General features: G+C 43.6%; 1 protein-coding gene across 1 annotated transcript in view; it reads left to right on the top strand.

The window, feature by feature from the left end:
• The first annotated feature begins 16720 nt into the window (after positions 1-16720).
• SMOX (spermine oxidase) overlaps positions 16721-18923 on the top strand; it is a 37332-nt gene continuing 35129 nt past the window's right edge. The window contains exon 1 of the mRNA XM_079129103.1: positions 16721-16887. The gene's annotated coding sequence lies outside the window, so the exon portion shown is untranslated. The remainder of the gene's footprint in view (positions 16888-18923) is intronic.

The following is an 18923-nucleotide window of genomic DNA, read 5'->3' as shown; positions in this document are numbered from 1 at the left end:
AATAAACAGTCACCTGGCTTGGTTTTGCAAAATTAAAATAAACCTGGCTCTAAAGCTCTGCCTGCCAGGTTGGCAGATGTCTGTGCTTGGTTATCCTTCTCTGCAGGCTGGTTAGAAAGTCTCTCATACATCCAGGAGGTTGGGGAACCCCCTGCTTTGCAGGCCCTGGTGGCCACCAGCTGTGATTGGATCATTTTCATATTGGTCTTGAAGAATCAGCTCCTCTGCCATTAGCTCAAACCTTATAGGGACACGTTTCACAGGGTGCCTAGGAAATACAAAAAAAATTTATCAACTCCTCTCCTTCCCCTCACTGCCCTCCCTGAGAGAGGAAGAGGGGGAAAAACTTTGTTTTTTGTCCTAGTAGAAAAAAAGAAAAAAAGAAAGAAAGGCAGAAAGGCAAGACACAAATTCTTTTCCCCAATTACTTTTTTGTGGGGTCGGTGTAATAGAGCAAATGGCAAGTGTGTCTGTGTGTATTCGTATGTCCACATGTGTTTGTGTGTGGGTCTGTGTATGTTGGTGTTGGGGTGTGTTTGCTTGTTTGTGAGTGTGTATAGGCCTGTGTCACTTGTGTATAGAGGTATATTTGTATGTGTGTATAGGTATGTTTGTACATGTGTCTTAGATTTCCTGATAGAGAGATTGTCACCAGGCCAGAGCCCAGAGGATGCCAGTCCCTCCCTCAGTCCCAGGTCTCACAAGTCACTGACACAGTGTCCATCTGCTGCCCTTTTGGAACCCCCTGGGAGCACAGAGCATGGTGCTGGACATAGCTGGACATAGCTGCACATAGTTGCAGTGGGATGACCTGTTTGAACTCCAGCCAGCTCCCTTTGGCATTTCAGGGTCTGGGGTTCTGCAAAAACCTGAGCAACTATGGCTCTGCAAACACCCAGAAGAGACTGGAGGGAGACCTAGTTAAATACAAATAAAAAAATACCAGTGGAAATACAGTAAAGCATTTATAAAATTAATTTTTCCCTGGGAGTTGTGATTATGGGTGATCTCTGCTTATGTTTTTTGTTGATTTGCATTTTTGAAATGTACTATGATGAACACGAAGCATGTGTGCAATGATTGAAAATGAAACCATAAGAAAGCTTATCCGCACCCCCACATCTGGCCCTTGAGTACCTGCTTCTTCTCCTACTCTATCAACGCAGGAAAACTTTTACTTTTTCAACTTTCTGCTTGACAATTCCTGGCATAAGAGAAGTGGAAAGGACTGTATGATTACCATCTGATCAATATACAATATGCCTCACCACCTAGGTTCAAAATTGAACTTTATTTCACATTTTATTTTGTGTATTAAAATATATACTTTATTCCTGAAACAATTAAAAGTAAATCTCATATCAAGATAGTCTACCTCTAAATACTTTCTTTTTTTGAACATTTTTTAGTTGTAGGTGGACAGACCTCTATTTTATTTATTTTTATGTGGTGCTTCACATGCGCTAGGCAAGCACTCTACCACTGAGCCACAACCCCACTACCTCGAAATACTTTCAAATACATCTCCTAAGAGAAAAGAAATTCTCCTTGTAACCACAAAATACTTTATTTTACCTAATATCCAGTCAATATTCTATTTCCACACTAGTCCTAAGAATATCTCTTGTAACTGTATTTTTTGAACCAGGATCTAATCAAGGGCTATACCTGGTATTTGGTCTTTTGTCTTTCTCTTTCTCTTTGCTACTAGGGATTGAACCAGGGGCACTTTACCTCTAAGCTATATCCTCAGCCCTTTTCATTTTTTTATTTTGAGACAGGGTCTAATTAAATTACTTAGGGCTTCTCTAAATTGCTGAGGCTGGCCTTGAACTTGGAATGCTTCTGCCTCAGCCTCCTGAGTTGCTGGAATTACAAACGTGCACCACTGTGCTTAGCTGTTGTATCTCTGTTCTCTTTTCCCCTGCTCTCTTTAACTTTGTGAAGAATTCAGGCTATTTCTTGTGGAATGTCCTATGATCTGGATCAATCTGTTTCCTTGTGAGATTGTTTATTGGTCCTTCTCTTCTCTGAATTTTCTGTAACCTGGAAATTATCTTAAAGGTTTGGTAATACTCAAGTTTTCTATGTTATTATGTATTGATTAGATTGAACATTTTGGGCATAAATACTTGGTAGGAGGCTCAGAGCATCTGGTTTTTCTAGTGTCCTTCATCACTTGGTGAAGCCCATGATTTCTCAGTTGAAAGGTTTGTTTCCCCCTTTGCAATTAGGAAGTGGGATTTTATTCTGGCATCTTGTAAATATTCCATTTATGCCTTCCTTTCACCTAATATTTTTCACATCTATATATGGTTGTGGCCTGAAACAATTATTACATTGGGGATTAAAGTAATGGTGATTCTTGGCTTGGGATGTAGCTCAGTAATAGAGAGCTTGACTAGCTTGTGCAAGGCCCTGGGTTCTATCCCCAACACAGCAAAACTAAAATAAAAAATAATGATTTGGAGATTTCAACAATAGACCTTTGGATTATTATTTTTCAGTGTAATGCAATCAGTTACAATCATTGTTCTTTCTTATGTTCAAAATACCCCAAATATGGCCAATAGTAACCCTCTAATGCTGGATCACCTGCATTTTTGACATGGATTGAACCCAGAGGTGCTCTACCACTGAGCTACACCCCCAGACCTTTTTGTGTTTTATTTTGAGACAGAGTCTTGCTAAGTTGCCCAGGATGGCCTTCAGCTTGTGATCCTCCTGCCTCAAGCTTCCCAGTGAGTGGGATTACACGTGTGTACCATCCTGGACTATATCTATATTCCTATGTATATCTTATTTACCTATTATTTTTACAATGGGAAAGATGTTGTATATACCATTTGCACTTGGAATTTTTCACATATCCCGGAAGTCATTCCACATCATATATTATCCTCATTCAACTGTGTAGATGTACCAGAGTTTATTCAGCCAGTTCCCTGTAGACACACATGTAGGTTATTTCCCATGATTTGCTGTTACAAATAGTTCTTCAGTGAAATTCTTTGTTGTTTTGTATTTATGGAGGTGTAACTTTAGGGTAGTTTCCAAGAACTGGGGTTTCTGGATCAAAAGCCTACGTACCTTCATAGGACAACTTCTTTTAAACCTTGATCTGATCCTGTGATAGTGACTTCCTGTGGTCAGGATTATGACCTCAGCCTTTCATCCTGCCTTACCCTGACCTTGGCTCGAAGCAGTGTTCTTTACTGAGCGAGCATACAGAATCAACTTTCTCTACCAAAACCATTTCCCTGCATGGGGTTTCTCTGAATTGCTTCATTTGTCTAGATCTTCCACTGATTAAGGGTCTATTGCTAACTCTATCTCCTCCATGAAGCCTTCCCTGAAATTATCAAATAATATCCTGTTTTGTTATTTAAGTCTTCATTCACCATTTCCTGGCTAGAGCAACTTAGAGACCAAAACCCAGTTCTGCTCTCCAGGACCCCATAGTGTGGTAGATGTTTTGGGAGGCACCAGGATTTGGTACTGGTAGAGGCAGAGGAGGGGCACTTCCCAGAGGTTGGGGTGGTTAGAAGAAGTATTTTAGAGCTGCAGATGATATCTGAGCTGAGACCTGAAGGATGCATGGGAGGCACAGAGTGAAGGGCAGATCATGGTTGGTGAAAGGTGTCTTGGGATCAGATTTTCAATATTAAAAAAATTTCTCTTTCCACATGTTCAAAAATATTGTTTGAACGAAATACTGAAAGGACAATGGATTGCACAAAAACATGGGGACTATGTAGGAACTATTGTAACCTCCAGGACCTAATTGAAACCCAAACTCAAGTAGGTGGAAATGGGGCTGGGGAGATAGCTCAATCGGTAGAGTGCTTGTCTCACAAGCACAAGGCCCTGAGTTCTAATCCCCAGCACCCCCAAAAAAAGGGAAAGAAAAGCAAGTAGATGGAAATGAGGATTACTAGGGAGGCACATCTACAGTGGTTCTTTACTAGACGTGGGAGCATGAGTCGGGGGATCAATCAATAATAAAACATCCAAGTTTTTAGTTTGGTTATATGGTTTAATATTAGTGCCTTCATTGAGTCAGGTAATTTTAAAAAAGAAATTGGATTTTACAGGTGGGTTAGGGAAATGGGCTTCTTTTCACTTCAAGTTTGTTTGGATTGTCTGGGGTTCATCCAAGTGGAGACTTGTAAGAGGGAATTTATATGAGAGGTCAGAGGGCTTATCTAGACTGAAGATGATAGAATTGTGGGTGATTAGCATATGATGGCAAAAGAAGCCACTTCCAAAAGAGTGTGGCTTGAGAGAAGTCGACTGAGACCCAAATTCAGAAGAACTACATTTGTGAGTTTGCTGGAAGAAAGAGACCCAGAAGGAGCATCCAGAGAGGTGAGAGGAAAGCCAAGGAGGTGGTGCTAAAGAAATTGAGAACACTTCTAAGGAAAGAGGAAATGTCCAGCAAGTCAAAGGATCCCTGAGGAGGATGTACAAAGGTTCACAGAGGACAGAATCATTAAAGAACAATTTCAGTGAAGGGAGGAAGGCAGAAACAAGATTCCAGGGGCTTGGGTGATAAGCAGAGCACAAGGCCTGGAGACACCCATCAAAGGTTGCTCTATAATCAATAGGAAGGAGTTGAGACTGAGGGATGAGGGAGGGAGGAAGGGAGCGCCCTTTGAAGGTGGTGTCTGCCATTTTCCATTGTCCCTCAGTATCCAGCTAGAGAAGGAGGAAGGCTGCGATGGAACCTGGGGTGGAGGAGGAATGTGGCAACTGCCAAATAAACACACCATCCAGGGAAGCCAGCCAAAGCTGGGCCCAGAATATCTGAACCGGAACTCATCTTCCTTCTCCAGCAGGAAGTGGAGTTGGGAGCTGAGTTAACTGTGGAATTTCCGAGGTTGGAGGATGTTCGTGGCAAAACTTTTTATTTATTTATTTTTTCATTGATGAAAAAAGAGCTGGAATTAAGTGATCCCCTCCAAGAATTCCCTCCCACAGAGGAAATGCTTAATTTAGCCTTATGTTCACAGTTAAAAAAAAAAAAATATCCCTGAGGTTTGAAGGTTTCTTCTGGGTTGTTTGTTACCCTCTAACATGGCAGGATGTTAAACTCAGACTCTTTGTGTCTTGATTTCAGCCGAGGGCCTAAGAGAATCAGTGGCCCCATTCCAACCTTAGTACCAAGAGAATGTCCTTGTAGACCACTGTGGGAGATGTGGAATGAGGTTTTGAAAACCATCTGTGGAACCTTAGATGGCCCCAATCACTGGCCCATAAATTTGTTGGTGAGTCAAAAAAGGAGTTGAAAATCAAGTGGGACATGGTGTTGTACGCTTGTATCCCAGCAGCTTGGGAGGCTGAGGATCGCAAGTTCAAGGCCAGCCTCAGGAATTTAGGCCCTAAGCAACTTAGTGAGACCCTGTCTTAATATTAAAATTAAAAAAGGCCCAGGGACGTAGCTTAGTGGTAAAACGCCCCTGAGTTCAATCTCCAGTATCTACAAACAAAACAAAACAAAACAAAACAAAACAAGACAAAACACAAAATACAGAAAATTTCTTTAGAGGCATTCGTGCTATGAGTCTCTCATTCTTGGGGATGAGATAGACTTTCCCTCTCACTTAGGGCAAAATGAGAGGTGCTTCCTTGGTACTCCAATACAGAAAAACTCTTGTTCTCTTCCAAAGGGAGATGCCCCTAAGTTCTATCTGATTCTAGCTCAAAGTCCAGGGTTTATGGAAGATGTGTGACTTTTTGCATAAGGGCTAGAAAAAACTTCTGTGTTCAATGGCTATAAAAAAGAAGTCAAGTTATCTGGCTTGCGCTACATACAAGGATGTGTACAATACTGGGGTGAAAATAAGATAACTACAACCAAAGCATCTTATTTGACCAATGGGAGAGTGGGAAACCTGCGGAGTGGTGGGTGGTCCACAGCTATTGTCAAGCCGACTGGGTGAGTAGGAATCATGAAACTCCCTGCTCTGAGGATGGACTAAATTCCTTGGCCATCCCCTTGGTCCAGTTCATTTCTTCTTTGACCTTATGGCCTTGCCACTTAGAGGTTAATTCTTCTGGATTTAAAGAGGGCTTTGAAGTGTGTGCCCTTCCTGGGTTCTGTATTGCTTTCAGCTTGGCACAGGTCTGGGGGTCCAGGATTGCCTTATAGGTTGCCTTATAGGCTTAGAATGTCTTTAGTAACCTGGCCTCTTCAAACCCTTAGAAGTCTTCAGATGTATTTGTTCACACACAATTTGATGTTTAACCTCACCCAAAGACTAGTTTTTTAAATTAACATTTGAAAAATTTTAACTTTCATTTGTTGTCCTCTATATTGCAATGATCTCCCTTTTTCAACTTAGACTGATGGCTTCCTTGAAGGTATATGAAGTAATTGACTTGGATGTGAAGGCAACAGCTATGTTCTTCCTTCCTTCCTTTCTTCCTTTCTCTCTCTCCCCTCCCTCCCTCCCTCCCTCCCTTCCTTCCTTCCTATTTTTTTTTTGGTACCAGGAATTGAACCCAGGGGTGTTTAACCACTGAGTCGCATCCCCAGTCCCTCCCACCCTCCATTTTGAGATAGGGTCTTGCTAAATTGCTGAGGCTAGCCTTAAACTTGCAATTCTTCTGTCTCAGCCTCCTGAGCCGCTGGGATTACAGGTGTGAGCCACTGAGCCTGCAGTAGCTGCATTCTGAGCTTCAGGTGCCCACTGCACCCCTCCTGTAAGACTTGACAAAATCTGGGAGTCTCATCTTTTGCTTAGGATTTTTTTTAAAGACACATCTTAGAGAGAACCAGGCACTTGGGATGATGGCCACTGTAGTGGACTGTTAGAAAGGTTACTATATAATATCCCATCTTTTCCATTTTCTTTTATTTTATAGCAATAGAAGTTTTTGCTGGGAGTTTAGTTGCCCAGCTATGACCTTGCTTCCCAGCTTCCTCTCTGGCTAGGCACGGCCATGTATCCAGGTTAATGGGATATGAGTAGAAGTAACATGTACAGTTCCCTGGTTGTTTTCTTTCTTCTTAAAATTTTTTTTGTAGTTGTAGATGGGCAGAATGCCTTTATTTTATTTGTCTATTTTATGTGGTGCTAAGGATCAAACGCAGTGCCTTACAAGTGCTAGGTAAGCAGTCTGCCACTGAGCTACAGTCCCAGCCCCCTGTTTGTTTTCTTAAAAGGAGGTTTACCAGTATTCATTCTAGTTTAGTCTTCATTTCTACAGTGATTTATTTCAAATTATTTTGTGAAATTTTATGATCTCTTTATTTCTAAAAATTCCTATTCTGGTTTAAATTGTTATTTCAGATCTTACATAATTTCCTAATGTCTTTAGCTCATTTCAATATAGTAGATGATGTTTTAAAGTCTGTTTTGTGGGCATGGCTTTCTGGCTTGTGTTCATTATCATTGTGATGTTATTTTGTTCCTTATTTTCTCTTTTCCTTACAATAACATTGTATGGGATTTGGCCTTGAAAATTTGCTATGGCTTATTTTTTTGTCAAGTTAGTTTTCTTGAATTTTTAGAAGGAAACTGGCCAGATAAGGTAAAAGGACAGTGGGGGGTCCTTGCCTTCTTCCAGAATTCGAAGGGTAAACATTTAATATTTGTCTACTAAGGTTTTATTTTCTAGTACTGGGAATTGAGTCCAGGGCCTCATACATGCTTGGCAAGTGCTCTATCACTGAGTTATATCCACAGCCATTTTAATTTAATTTTAAGACAAGATCTTGTTAAGTTGCCTAGGTTGACCTTGAACTTGTGATCCTCCTGCATCAGCCTGCTGAGTATCCGGATTACAGGTATGGGCCACCACATATAGTTTCAGAATTTCTTTTTAAGGTTTGTTGGTTATCTTTCACCAGGTTTAGGAAATTCCATTCTGTTTCTAGATACCTTAGAATTTTTATCCTTAATGGGTACTAATTTAAAAATTTGTTTTCTGTATTTGATTGTCTTGTATTTTTAAAAATTTTAATAAATATGTGTATATAGTATATTTTAATGGTGAACCATTTCCGAATTCTGGAGATACATCTAAATAGAGTATAATACATTTTTGCTTTCAATACATTGCTGGATACAGTGTGTAGAATTTTGTTTTGAATGTTATATTTATAATTGATGTCGGTCTGTGAATTTTCTTTCCCATTTCATTCTTGTTTGGTTTGGGGATCAAGGTTTCAAGTCTCATTATAGAATCGGGGCATGTTATCTTCTTATTTTCTGTAATAGTTTGTATGAGATTGACATGAGCTATACCTTGAGTACTTTGAAGAAATTGCCTATAAAACCATGAGAGTTTTCCACGCACAGTGGTGATTCCTGTGATTCCAGTTACTTGGGATGCTGAGTTCAAGGTCAGCCTGGGCAACTTCATGAGACTCTATCTCAAAGTGAAAAATAAAATGGGGGTTGTGGATGTAACTTCACAGTAAAGCATCCTGGGTTCAATTCCCAGATCAGGAAAAACAAACAAACAAAACCCATGGGAGTTTTTTTATTTTTGTTTTTGCTTTTCTTTGTTTTTGGTACTGAGGATTGAACCCTGAGATGCTGAACTGCAGCCCTATTTTAAAAATTTTTAATTTTGAGACAGGATCTTACTAAATTGCTGATGAGTCTTGCTAAGTTGGTGAGGCTGGCATTGAACTTGGGATCCTCTTGTTTCAGCCTCCATAGTCCCTGAGATTACAGGTGTGCACCACCATACCTGGCAGAACTTATTTTTTAATTGGTAGATTTTTAAACTCCTGAATAAATTTATCAAATGATTATAAAGTTATTTGGCTTTTCTATTTCTTGAGTCATCTTTGAATAGATGTATCATTCTGGGAATTAACTTTTTCATCTAAGTTTTTAAGTTCAGTGGCAACATGTCATTCATAGTTTATTGTTGCTTATAGTTTAAATTTCTGGGTTTTTCCATCATGTGACTTTTTCATTTTTAATATTGTTAATTTGTGCCTTTTTTGTTTTATATTTTATATATACTTAATGTCTAAATCTTATTCCTTCTGGCTTCTTTGGATTTATTCTATAATTGGTTCTCTCATGTCTAATACTGGCTGCATTGCTCAATAATTTTCAGTTTTTTGTATTTAGGATGCTTTTTTCTTGCTATTGGTTGCAGATTGCCCTAGGGTTTATTATTATGTGGTTGATTTTTATAAATATTATATATGTACTTGAGAAGAATGAGTTTTTTCTTTTGCTTGGAACAAAATTCCACATTTGTCTTTTAGGTCAAGCTTACTAACCTGATTGTTCAAATATTCTATGTTTCTCCCCACACCAAATACATTGGTTGTTGTTGAGTCAAATTTCTGGCACCAATCTCTCCAAGGCTTCTCCCTTTTCCTAGCTGATAAATTTTCCTACCTACCAAGACCTGGATCAGATGAACACATTTGACCTTTCTCTCCTCATCTCGAATTTCTACTCCTTATCCATCTGAGAATACAAGCTGACCTCCAAGCACCTCAGGACATTTGCATTTTCATATAGAAGATAACTTTAAAGATTATTAAAAATGTAATAAGCTCACCAAAAGAATAGTGACTTGGTGGAATGATCAGACACTGGCATCCCTAGACATTCAGGGATATTTGTGGACTAAACATTTAAGACAAAGGAGGTAAAGCTACTCTGAAAAGGCTACATACTGATGATTACAATGATAGAATATTCTGGAAAAGGCAAAACTAGAGAAAGTAAAAAGAACCAGTGGCTGCTCAGGGATTGGGAGGAGGAAGAGATGAATAGGTGGAGCATAGGAGACTTTTAGGGCAGCAAAATTATTATTCTGGATGATACTACAAAGGTGGATAGATGACATTATATGTTTGTCAGAACCCATAATATGAATGACACCAAGATGAATTTTAATGTAAACTATGGACTCTCATTAATAATAATGCATTGATGTGGGCCCATCAGTTAGTACCACATTAAAGCAAAATATTAAAAATAGGAAAAATGGCAGGGAGGTCAGGGGGTATATAAGAATTCTCTGTACTTTTTACTCAATTTTTCTGTATAACCCAAAGCTGCTCAAAACAGTATTCATTTATAAAAAGTGATACAGAAGAGTTCAACTTTTTTTTTGTACTAGGAATTGAACGTAGGGTCATTTAACCTCTGAGACACATCCCCAGCCCTTTTATTTTTTATTTTGAGACAGGGTCTTACTGAGTTGCTGTGGGTAGCCTCACACTTGTGATCCTCCTGCTTCAGCCTCCAGACTATTCAGGACGTGGTTAGATCAAGAGTGATCAAGATTATAGATGCAGATTGAGCAGATGCCATGTTGGAGTCCTTAGGTTACAGAGAGTATAGGGAAAGGGAGGTCGTTGGGACCCAAATGAGTCTTCCCATTCAGAGGAGAAGTGTTCAGGGAGGCAGGAGAGAAACCAGGAGAGTGTAGGATCAAACAAGCCAAGAGCAGAAAGCCTTCCCAGTAGGAGGCAGTGGTCAAGTGTAGTGAATGTTTCTGGGGGACTGAGTGGTGAGGACCACTGGATTTGGCAACATGATAGTTGCTGGAGTTTCAGCAGAGTGCTCTGGGGGTGGGACTTAACTATCTAAATTTCTCACATGCTATCCATGTGATTTTCTCACAGCTGAAAAGCATTGAATTAGGAGGACAGAGACCAGGACATCTGGATGATCTCTAAGTCTAAGAGAGAATGGCTGCCATTCTAGGCAGAAGTTCCTAGTGCTACCAGCTCCAGGAATTCTTTCTCTTTTAACTAGTGATAGATCTATAGGTCAATCCTGGAATTTGCCAAGTATGGAGTGCCATTTACAGGGACGCTAAGGAGAAAATAACATTTTCCAAATGTACCTGTGTGTATATTTTTTGAGTCTGAATCTCAATATTGAGTTTCATAAATCATGATCTTCACTCTTGTCCACAGTGCTTTGGAAGGCCTCTGGACTCTCCTTTCTCTCCACAGGTCACCTCTTCCAGGGTTGTCACAAGGACCTTCTTGAGGCCTGGTTCATCTTTCTACACATTCCATTCTAGCTTTCAGTTCTGTTGGGAAATAGTAATGAACTAGCCGTTCATTCTATGTGTGGAGCCACTTCCTTCTCAGCTCAAATAAAGACAAAAATGAGTCAGCCTCTTCCAACCTCCAGGATCTCCCAATCCTCCTAGTGACTCAGAAGATAGTCTGTTAATGGATAACCACTCCTCCCAGGAAGTTGGCACCTCAGACTCCCCCTACCTGAGTCACCAGCCCTGAGGTGTTCCCATCAACGAAAGATCAGGGGAGGCAAACCAAGGAAGATCAGCTAAACATGGGCCAGGAAAGAGGATGGGAGTCGAAATGTTAAGATTCAGGAGGCTACGTTGGTTCTTCATTTGCTGGTGGCCTCAATTAGACCACCAAAGGGCTCTGTGTCCCTACATGAAAATGGAGAAATCATAAAGTCTACAACATTGATAGAGTCAGTAGCCACCCGAAAGGAGTGAAGTTAATTCTCTCTGGGAATAAGTCTGGGTGGAAATACATTTTGGAACTTTTCTGTGTAACAGGCAGAGTGCTCTGGGGTGGTTTTATCTTTGAGGACTTCTAGGATAAGCTGTGTTCTGATCAAGGCTTGGTGGAGGGTAGAAGAAGATGGAGGAACTTCCATGAGATAAGGGGCGGGTTCAGAATCGAGGGGTGGGGCAGGAGGTCAGATATAAGGAGGGCTGGCCAGTAACAGGGGTTGGAGGGACCAGTGGGAGGCAGGGAAGTTTGACAACAGGGGCATGGTAGCAGGGGTTACCTTTGGGGACACAGAGTGTGTGGTGGAAACCCAACATCCCAAGACCTTGGTTTTGGCAGCCGTGAGTTATGGGCTCTGGCTTTCTTCTCTCTGTCTACTTCATAGCCTCTCTGCCTCATTTTCTTTGTTCTTCTTTGTTCATTCCCTTCCCCCTTTCTCTCTTGCTCCTCTTCTACATCACGAAGCAGTGAAGATAGCCTTTGCGTGGGTTGTGTTTCCTTTCCTGTTTAGATGGTATGTGGCATCTGCTTCTGGAGCAGCCATCAGCCCATCCTGTTTACTTGTTTCTGACACAGAAGGTTGTGGTCAGAAAGCCCATCCACCATGCCCTCTGGGGAGCGAAGGACGGTGACACATATGGGCATACACATTCCTGCCATGACCAGGTCAGTTTGCTCCACCAGAGCCAAGAAGGTCCAGACTTCTTTCCCTGTTTCCATGTCTGGGACAGTCTTCAGGGCCAAGGTTGCCTCCTGTGGTGCTGACATCAATGGCCCAGGGCTCAGGGCGGAAGAGATGTTCTGAGTGAAGCTGGTTTGCAGCGTGCAGCTCTTTTTAGGGTGGGGAACATCTCTGATCCAGAAGGGCTGTGCCTGCCGGGGAGTACCTGGTCCAGTGCTCCTATTTTGCACTGGGGAATTAGGCAAGGGGCTTAAGGAATAAGTACCTTTTCCGCATTCTCTATCTCCTGTTTGAGCCTCTCCTTAATTCATTTGATTTGAGACATACTCCTAGTTTTGTTTTTCTTGGTTTTCTGAACAGTGGCTACTGAACAGGGTTGGGCTGGTGGTGGATGAAGTTTTCTGAATTGGTGATATGGATGGGGTAGGAACAGGCCTATAGGGGAACAGATGTTGGTGGTGATGGGCATTTAAATAGAGGCATAGGGAGACCTAAGGCAAAAAAAAAAAAAAAAAAAGGTGTTCTTTTTTTCAAGGTGTTCTTAAACTCTGAGATAAGCACCTAAACATAAAAAAGAGTGTCAAACAAAAAACTGGGAGACAAGCAAACCCCACATAAATAGAAAGTCTAGGTACAGGGCCATTCACTGATGTTCTGACGAAGTTCTTGGAATTTCCCAGGCCAAATAGAGATTTCCAGGCATCTGATCTCCTGGCCTGATAGTACACCAAGTATGAAGGTGAAATGCCAGATACCTAGGCAGTAGAATCTGTTCCAAGTCTCTCTCCTGGTTCCCTTGGTGGGAGATCAAAATAGGTTATAACCACACCTGCTGCAGTGGTTGGTGTGATTTTGCAAGGAGTGTTATTTTTGAGACGAGACCCTGTCTCTAAAATGAAAAATAAAAAGAACTGGGGTAAAATGCCTCTGGGTTCAATCCCCAGTACCTCCCCCTCCAAAAGTATTCCTGGGTGCTCCTGCTTTGTGGTAGGTTATCTGCAAAGATGGTATGAAGAATTCCTTCTATGTCATTTGTTATGGAGTGAATTGTTCTTTCTCTCAAAAGATGTTGGTGCCATAATCCCCTATACCTCAGAGTCTGTTCATATTTGGAAATAGTATTTTTACAGAGGGGATTAAGTTAAAGTGAAGTCATTAGGGTGAGCCTTAATTCAATGTGACTGGTTTCCTTGGAAGAAGAGGGAACTTGAGATATAGAGACATGGAGAATATCTTGTGAAGATGATGGCAGAGACCAGGGTGATGCCAAGGAAGACCTAGCAACCCATCAGAAGCTAGGAGAGAGGTGTGGCACAGATTCTTCTTTCTAGAAGGCACCAACCCTACCGACACCTTGATCTTGGACTTCTGCCCTCCAGAACTATAAGATAATATGTTTCTGTTGTTTAGGCCACCAAATCTGTGGTAAGCTGTCCCAAGGAAATATGCAGCTCCACTTTTTCTATCAATAGGTAGAATTGATTTACTCTCCTCTTGAATCTGGGCTGGGCTTGTGACTTTCTTTAGCCATAGAATATGGTCGAAATCATGACGTGGCAGATCTGGGCCTAGGTCTTACTTTGCTTGGTAGATTCCATTTTCATCCTCTGGGAAACCAAACTGCCATGTTATAAGGAAGTCTGGGCTATCCTGCTGGAGAGGTGCCATGGAGAAAGAAGTGACTTTAATTGTTCCAACCCCAGATAAGTTTCCATCTGATGCCTCTAATCAACATTGTATTTAGCATAACTGTCCAGATGAGTCTAGTCAACCCACAGAATTGTGAGAAATAAGAAATCATTGTTAGTCTGTTTTGGGAGTGGTTTGTTTGTAGTAAAAGACAACTGAAACATGCATTTCATTTATTTGGCAAGTAGTTCAGCACCTCAGCCACTATTGCCCCTGAAGTTAGATACCTCTATTTTCATTTTTGCTAGCTTCCTCCTGATGGTTTCTAGGTGGTGCCTGGCTGTTTACATTACTCACGTTCACATGCAAATTCTCAATGGTGATTCTCATTGGCAGGGCTTGGATGATGCTAGCATCATCAGAAGACTGGAAAAGAGAGTTTCTGACTTTGGAGTAGGGGTGGGAAGAAGGATTCATGAAATGGAAAGTTCTCCAAACACAAAAGAATATTCAAAAAGTACTGGTACCCCTGAAATATAATGAAGGTCTTCAACAACAGTCAATATTTTTGGGAAGGAATTTCCTGTGTGCTTGGTACATAGATCTAATGGTCAACAGTGCCCTGAAATCACTCTTTCTCACTCCCAGTCCTCATGGTTTAGATGGAATTGACTCTAGGGATGTGTGTGCCATTCAATCTGAAAGTCACAACCTCAGTAATTAGTTTGGACATGGCACATGAACCAGTCAGAGCCAACTTGGTATAATCTTGGCTTTTTGCTGAGAAAAATGAGGACTGGGCTGTGAGAGTGGCAGCTAATTTACAGCTGTAAGAAACAGAGATGGAGAGATGGGGAAAGGAAGATCAAGTCTTGATAGTTGAGTCTTTGAGTCCCAAAATCAGTCATACCATTAGAGTTTTTCATTATATGAGCATATAAATTTCCTGTTTGCTTACATCAAACTAAGTAGTTTCCTATCATTTGCAATCCATCCAGTACATATTAATAATCTTACTTAATACAATAACTCTTTGAAGTAAGGGCCATTTATTAAATACTTCAGGTAAAACTACATGGAGGCAGAATTCAAACCCAGGGAATCTAATTCTGAAAATTCACTCACAAACGTTTGTTCTGGCTGAGTGTGGTGGTGCACTCCTGTAATCTCAGCAGCTTGGGAGGCTGAGGCAGGAGGAGGATAATGAGTTCAAAGTCAGCCTCAGCAATTTAGTGAGGCCCTAAGCGAACTCAGAGAGATCCTGACTCTAAAAAAACAAAAACAAAAACAAAAACAAAACAAAAGCAAAACAAAACAAAACAAAAAAACCACCACCAACAAAAAAAAAAGGGCTGGGGATGTGGTTCAATGGTTAAGTGCCCCTGGGTTCAATTCCTGGTACCATAAACAAACAAACAAAACCCCACTTATTCTGTTCTCCATGGTGACAGGGAAGAATTCATGGTGGAGGGTGTGATGTTTAATCTGGCATGTAACTCCACAGGGGTATAGAAGTTTGTGGGGAGGGGTGGGGAAAAGGGGCTTTCAGTTGAAGGGAACAACTTGGTCAATGATAAGGTCTTTTCTGCTGAGAAGAAACTTCATCTGAAATTCAGTTACCCCTTATGTGAAGCTTGTCCCTAGGTGGTTCCCTCTTGGTGGGGAGCTTCAAACTCCATTTCTGCAGGGTCACCCTCCTGGTTTCAAGTATGCTGACCTGTGCTCTGCCCTTGGGCTTGTTCCTTGTTGTGTCCCCTCAAGCCTGAGATTCCTTCAGGATAGGGACCCTGCTCCCATCAAAGGCTTGTGCCCCTTGGATGAATCTCTGACAGCCCAGGGTTAAATAGGATGAAATTTTAAAACCAAGAGCTCCCCACCCCCACCCCATTAATCAATAAAGATGAATCTGTATAGGAGAACGGTGGTTGCAGAATCTCAAATGGAAAACAAATAGTTTCTAAATAATTCTGATTTTTTAAAGAAAAAACAAATGAGCCACATACTTATCATCTGCTTTAGCTTTTATTAAGTTGGTCTTCTAGAACTGAGTAACAGTAAAAAATACTTTTTCATTTGTATATATGATTTTTTTGGGGGGTGAATACTGGGGCTTGAACTCAGGGATTGAACCACTGAGCTACATCCCCTGTCCTTTCTCCAATTTTTTTTATTTTTTATTTTTTATTTATTTATTTATTTATTTTTTGAGACACAGTCTCTCTAAATTGCCTAGGCTGGCCTAAACTTGTGATCTTCCTGCCTCAGCCTCCCGAGTCGCTGGGATTAACAGTCCTGCAACACCGCTTCCAGCAAAAGATAACTTTCTTAAAAAGGTCACTTCTGCTTACAGCCCTGACCTGTGAAAAGATAGGCTGAGATTTGAATGTTGGCTCACTCCTCTCCAACTGCTTAGGGTTCGAAACTGGTGCGTGGAGGTTTCCAAGGCGGTGGTGGGGTGGGATGTCGGGTTGAGATTTGAGGTGGCCCTTGGAAACTAGTCATCTGACCCCAATTAAGATCCGGTGCAGGGCCGCGGTAGTGAAAGTAGAACGGGGAGGAAGAGGGGGACGCATCTTCATCTTCAAAGGTCGGTTCCTAATTCCTTGGGTTAACCAAGGTAGGTGTCCTGGCTCGGATGCTCGCAGACAGCCTCGGCTTTGGTTTACGCCCTGCACAAGGAGGGCAGGGCTGGGCCGGGCTACTTTTCCTTGGGCATGAGTGAGTAAGTTGGAGCTTAGCTTGAGTGAAGAGGTGTGAGCCCAGGTGGCAGCGCCGGACGAGGCAGAGACACCTCAACCCTCGGCTTCAGTGGCCTTCCACTTCCCCGCCCCCGGAGGGGCGGGCCGGGGGAGGAGCTCGGCGCGTCCCTGCCTGGAGGCGGAGCAGAGGGCCGGGCCGAAGCGAACCGGGCGGGGTGGGCCGGGGACTCGAGGCGGAGCGGGGCCCCACACAGGCCGCGGCGGCTGGCTCGGGCCCCTACGGTCCCGGCGGCGGCTGGAGGAGGAAGCCAGGCGGCTGGCGGAGGAGGGGAGGGGAGGAGGCCGAGGCCACTTACCGAAGATTCACTTCCCGGGCTCTGCAGGGAAAGGTACCCCGCGCCCGCTCTCCGGCCCGGCCCCCAATCTCTGCCTGGCGTTAGCAGGGGCTACGGCTGCCGCGGGAGGGTGAGGGGCCGGGAGTGGCCCCCTAGGATTCTGCCGGCCCGGGGTTTCGGCGGCCAGCAGGGCGCACTGGCTGAGGGCTGGGGTGCGTTGCGTCCCTGGAGGCTTTCGGAGAGCGGTGGGCACCGCGCCCCCTGGCTCTGATGGGGAAAGGTAGAGTGGAGGAAGGTGGCGGCGATCCTGGGGCGGGGGCTGCGCGGGGCGCCAGGGGTGGAGGGCAGGCCGGACCCGCCGGCTGCGTGCTTGACGAATGCCCCTGGGGCGCCGGGCAGGAGCGCTCCGTGGGCGCAGACAAAGCCGGGCGCTGACGCTGGGCGACTACTCCAGCTGCCCGAAGGGTGGGCGCTGGGTAGAGAAGAGAAAGCTCTGCGGAGACAGCAGGGAACCGGAGAGAGGCGGGCCACTCTGTCTCCTGGCTCGGGGCAGCGTCCAGGTGGCCTCCTTGAAGGATCCGGGCCGACTGGGGAGCAGCTTTCTTGGAAGGACCAACTAGGTGCTCGCGATCGGCGCCGGCTTGTCAGGAGCCAGGCTCGGAAAGCGGTAGGGTGTGTTGGAGTGCTTACTTTCCGAAGAAGAGTGGGGAGCTGAGGAAAACCACTGCCCTGGGTGGTGGCGGAGGCTCTGGTAAAGCTGGTGAGGGGCCCACGGACCCCTTCGGAGCTTGCACCGGGACGGGTACTGCTAGAAGTGATAAGCGCGGTGGGTGGCACGCACAGTGAGTTGTGCCCACAGGTTGTTTGCAGAACCTGTTGGTCGTGGCACATTACGTTCCAGTCCGTGGGGGCAACTTGGCTGTGGTTGGGCAAACATCAGGTGCCAGGGCTCAGAGGGACCGGGCATGAATGGAGAGACAGGTAGGCGTGCATCTGGTGTCTGAAGGTGTGTGTAGGGCAAACCCCACATTTGCATTCCACTACTTTTGCCCCCTTAACGATTGTTTCCGGCAAGGAGCATTCGATTTCTACCACAGTGCCTCCCCTGGCTTCAAGATCCTTTCCCCTTTGCTCATTCCTCAGTTACCTTCCCTCTTCAGTGTTAGAAGTGGCTTCATTCCCTACACTACAAGAACAGGCTTTGCTCCCTCTCCCATTTTATAGCCCCCCTTTTGCCTTGACTCCCTCTCCCCCTTCAGCTAGGACCCACTTCTCTTCATAGTGGAACCTCTCTGGAGAACTGACTATACCTGCTGCATAGCATTCCTTCTGTTTTGCAGCCTCCTTCCCTGAAACCGCCATGCAATCAGGGCTAGTTCTTTGCACTCCCCCATCAATAGTTCTTTGCCCCCTCTCTTTGTTGACCTCCTAGAACCAATGTCCTTCCTTGGCTCCTCCTGGTTTTCTTCACCCCTTCCTGGCTACCCCTTCCTTAGTCTTCTTTTCCAACAATCCCTTCACTCATTTCTACATGCTGAAGGCTGTACATGCTCCAGTCTATCCTCAGTTCTCTCCTGTCTCCCGATTCCCCAGCTTTGCTTTCTCCTTTGTCCCCTCTGTTCCCTCTCCCTTGCCCCAGTTTTCATTCTTCTTTCGATTTTTAAAAAGCAAGTATTAATTCATAAACACACAGATCTTAAATGATGATTTTTAACTAGCTGATTTTATCTCAGAACCTAGCCACTGTATGCAACCACCTATCCGATTTATGATGTTCTCGTTGACAAACAACTTAATGTGGATGAAACCGGACCCTGACTGCACTCCCAGATAGGATCCTTTCCAGGCTGTTTCAGTGTGGCACAGAATCTACTCACCTTTTAAGACAGGCAATCAAGAGGCATGAACGGTTCCTTCCCCTCTTTTTTTCCCCACATCCAATCAGAGAGGAAGTCATTTTGGTACTTTCCACAAAATCTAGATCAGTCCTGTTCTCCATGCTCTGACTCCATTGTTACCACCCCAGGTTACTGCCCCAGGCTTCTTGCCCCAGGCCAAGCCATCTTTTAAGTCTTGTCTGGATGCCGTAG

The sequence above is a fragment of the Sciurus vulgaris genome (genome assembly GCF_902686455.1).
Source record: "Sciurus vulgaris genome assembly, chromosome: 2".
Taxonomy (NCBI): Eukaryota; Metazoa; Chordata; class Mammalia; order Rodentia; family Sciuridae; genus Sciurus; species Sciurus vulgaris.
This window is presented reverse-complemented; position numbering and strand designations above follow the sequence as displayed.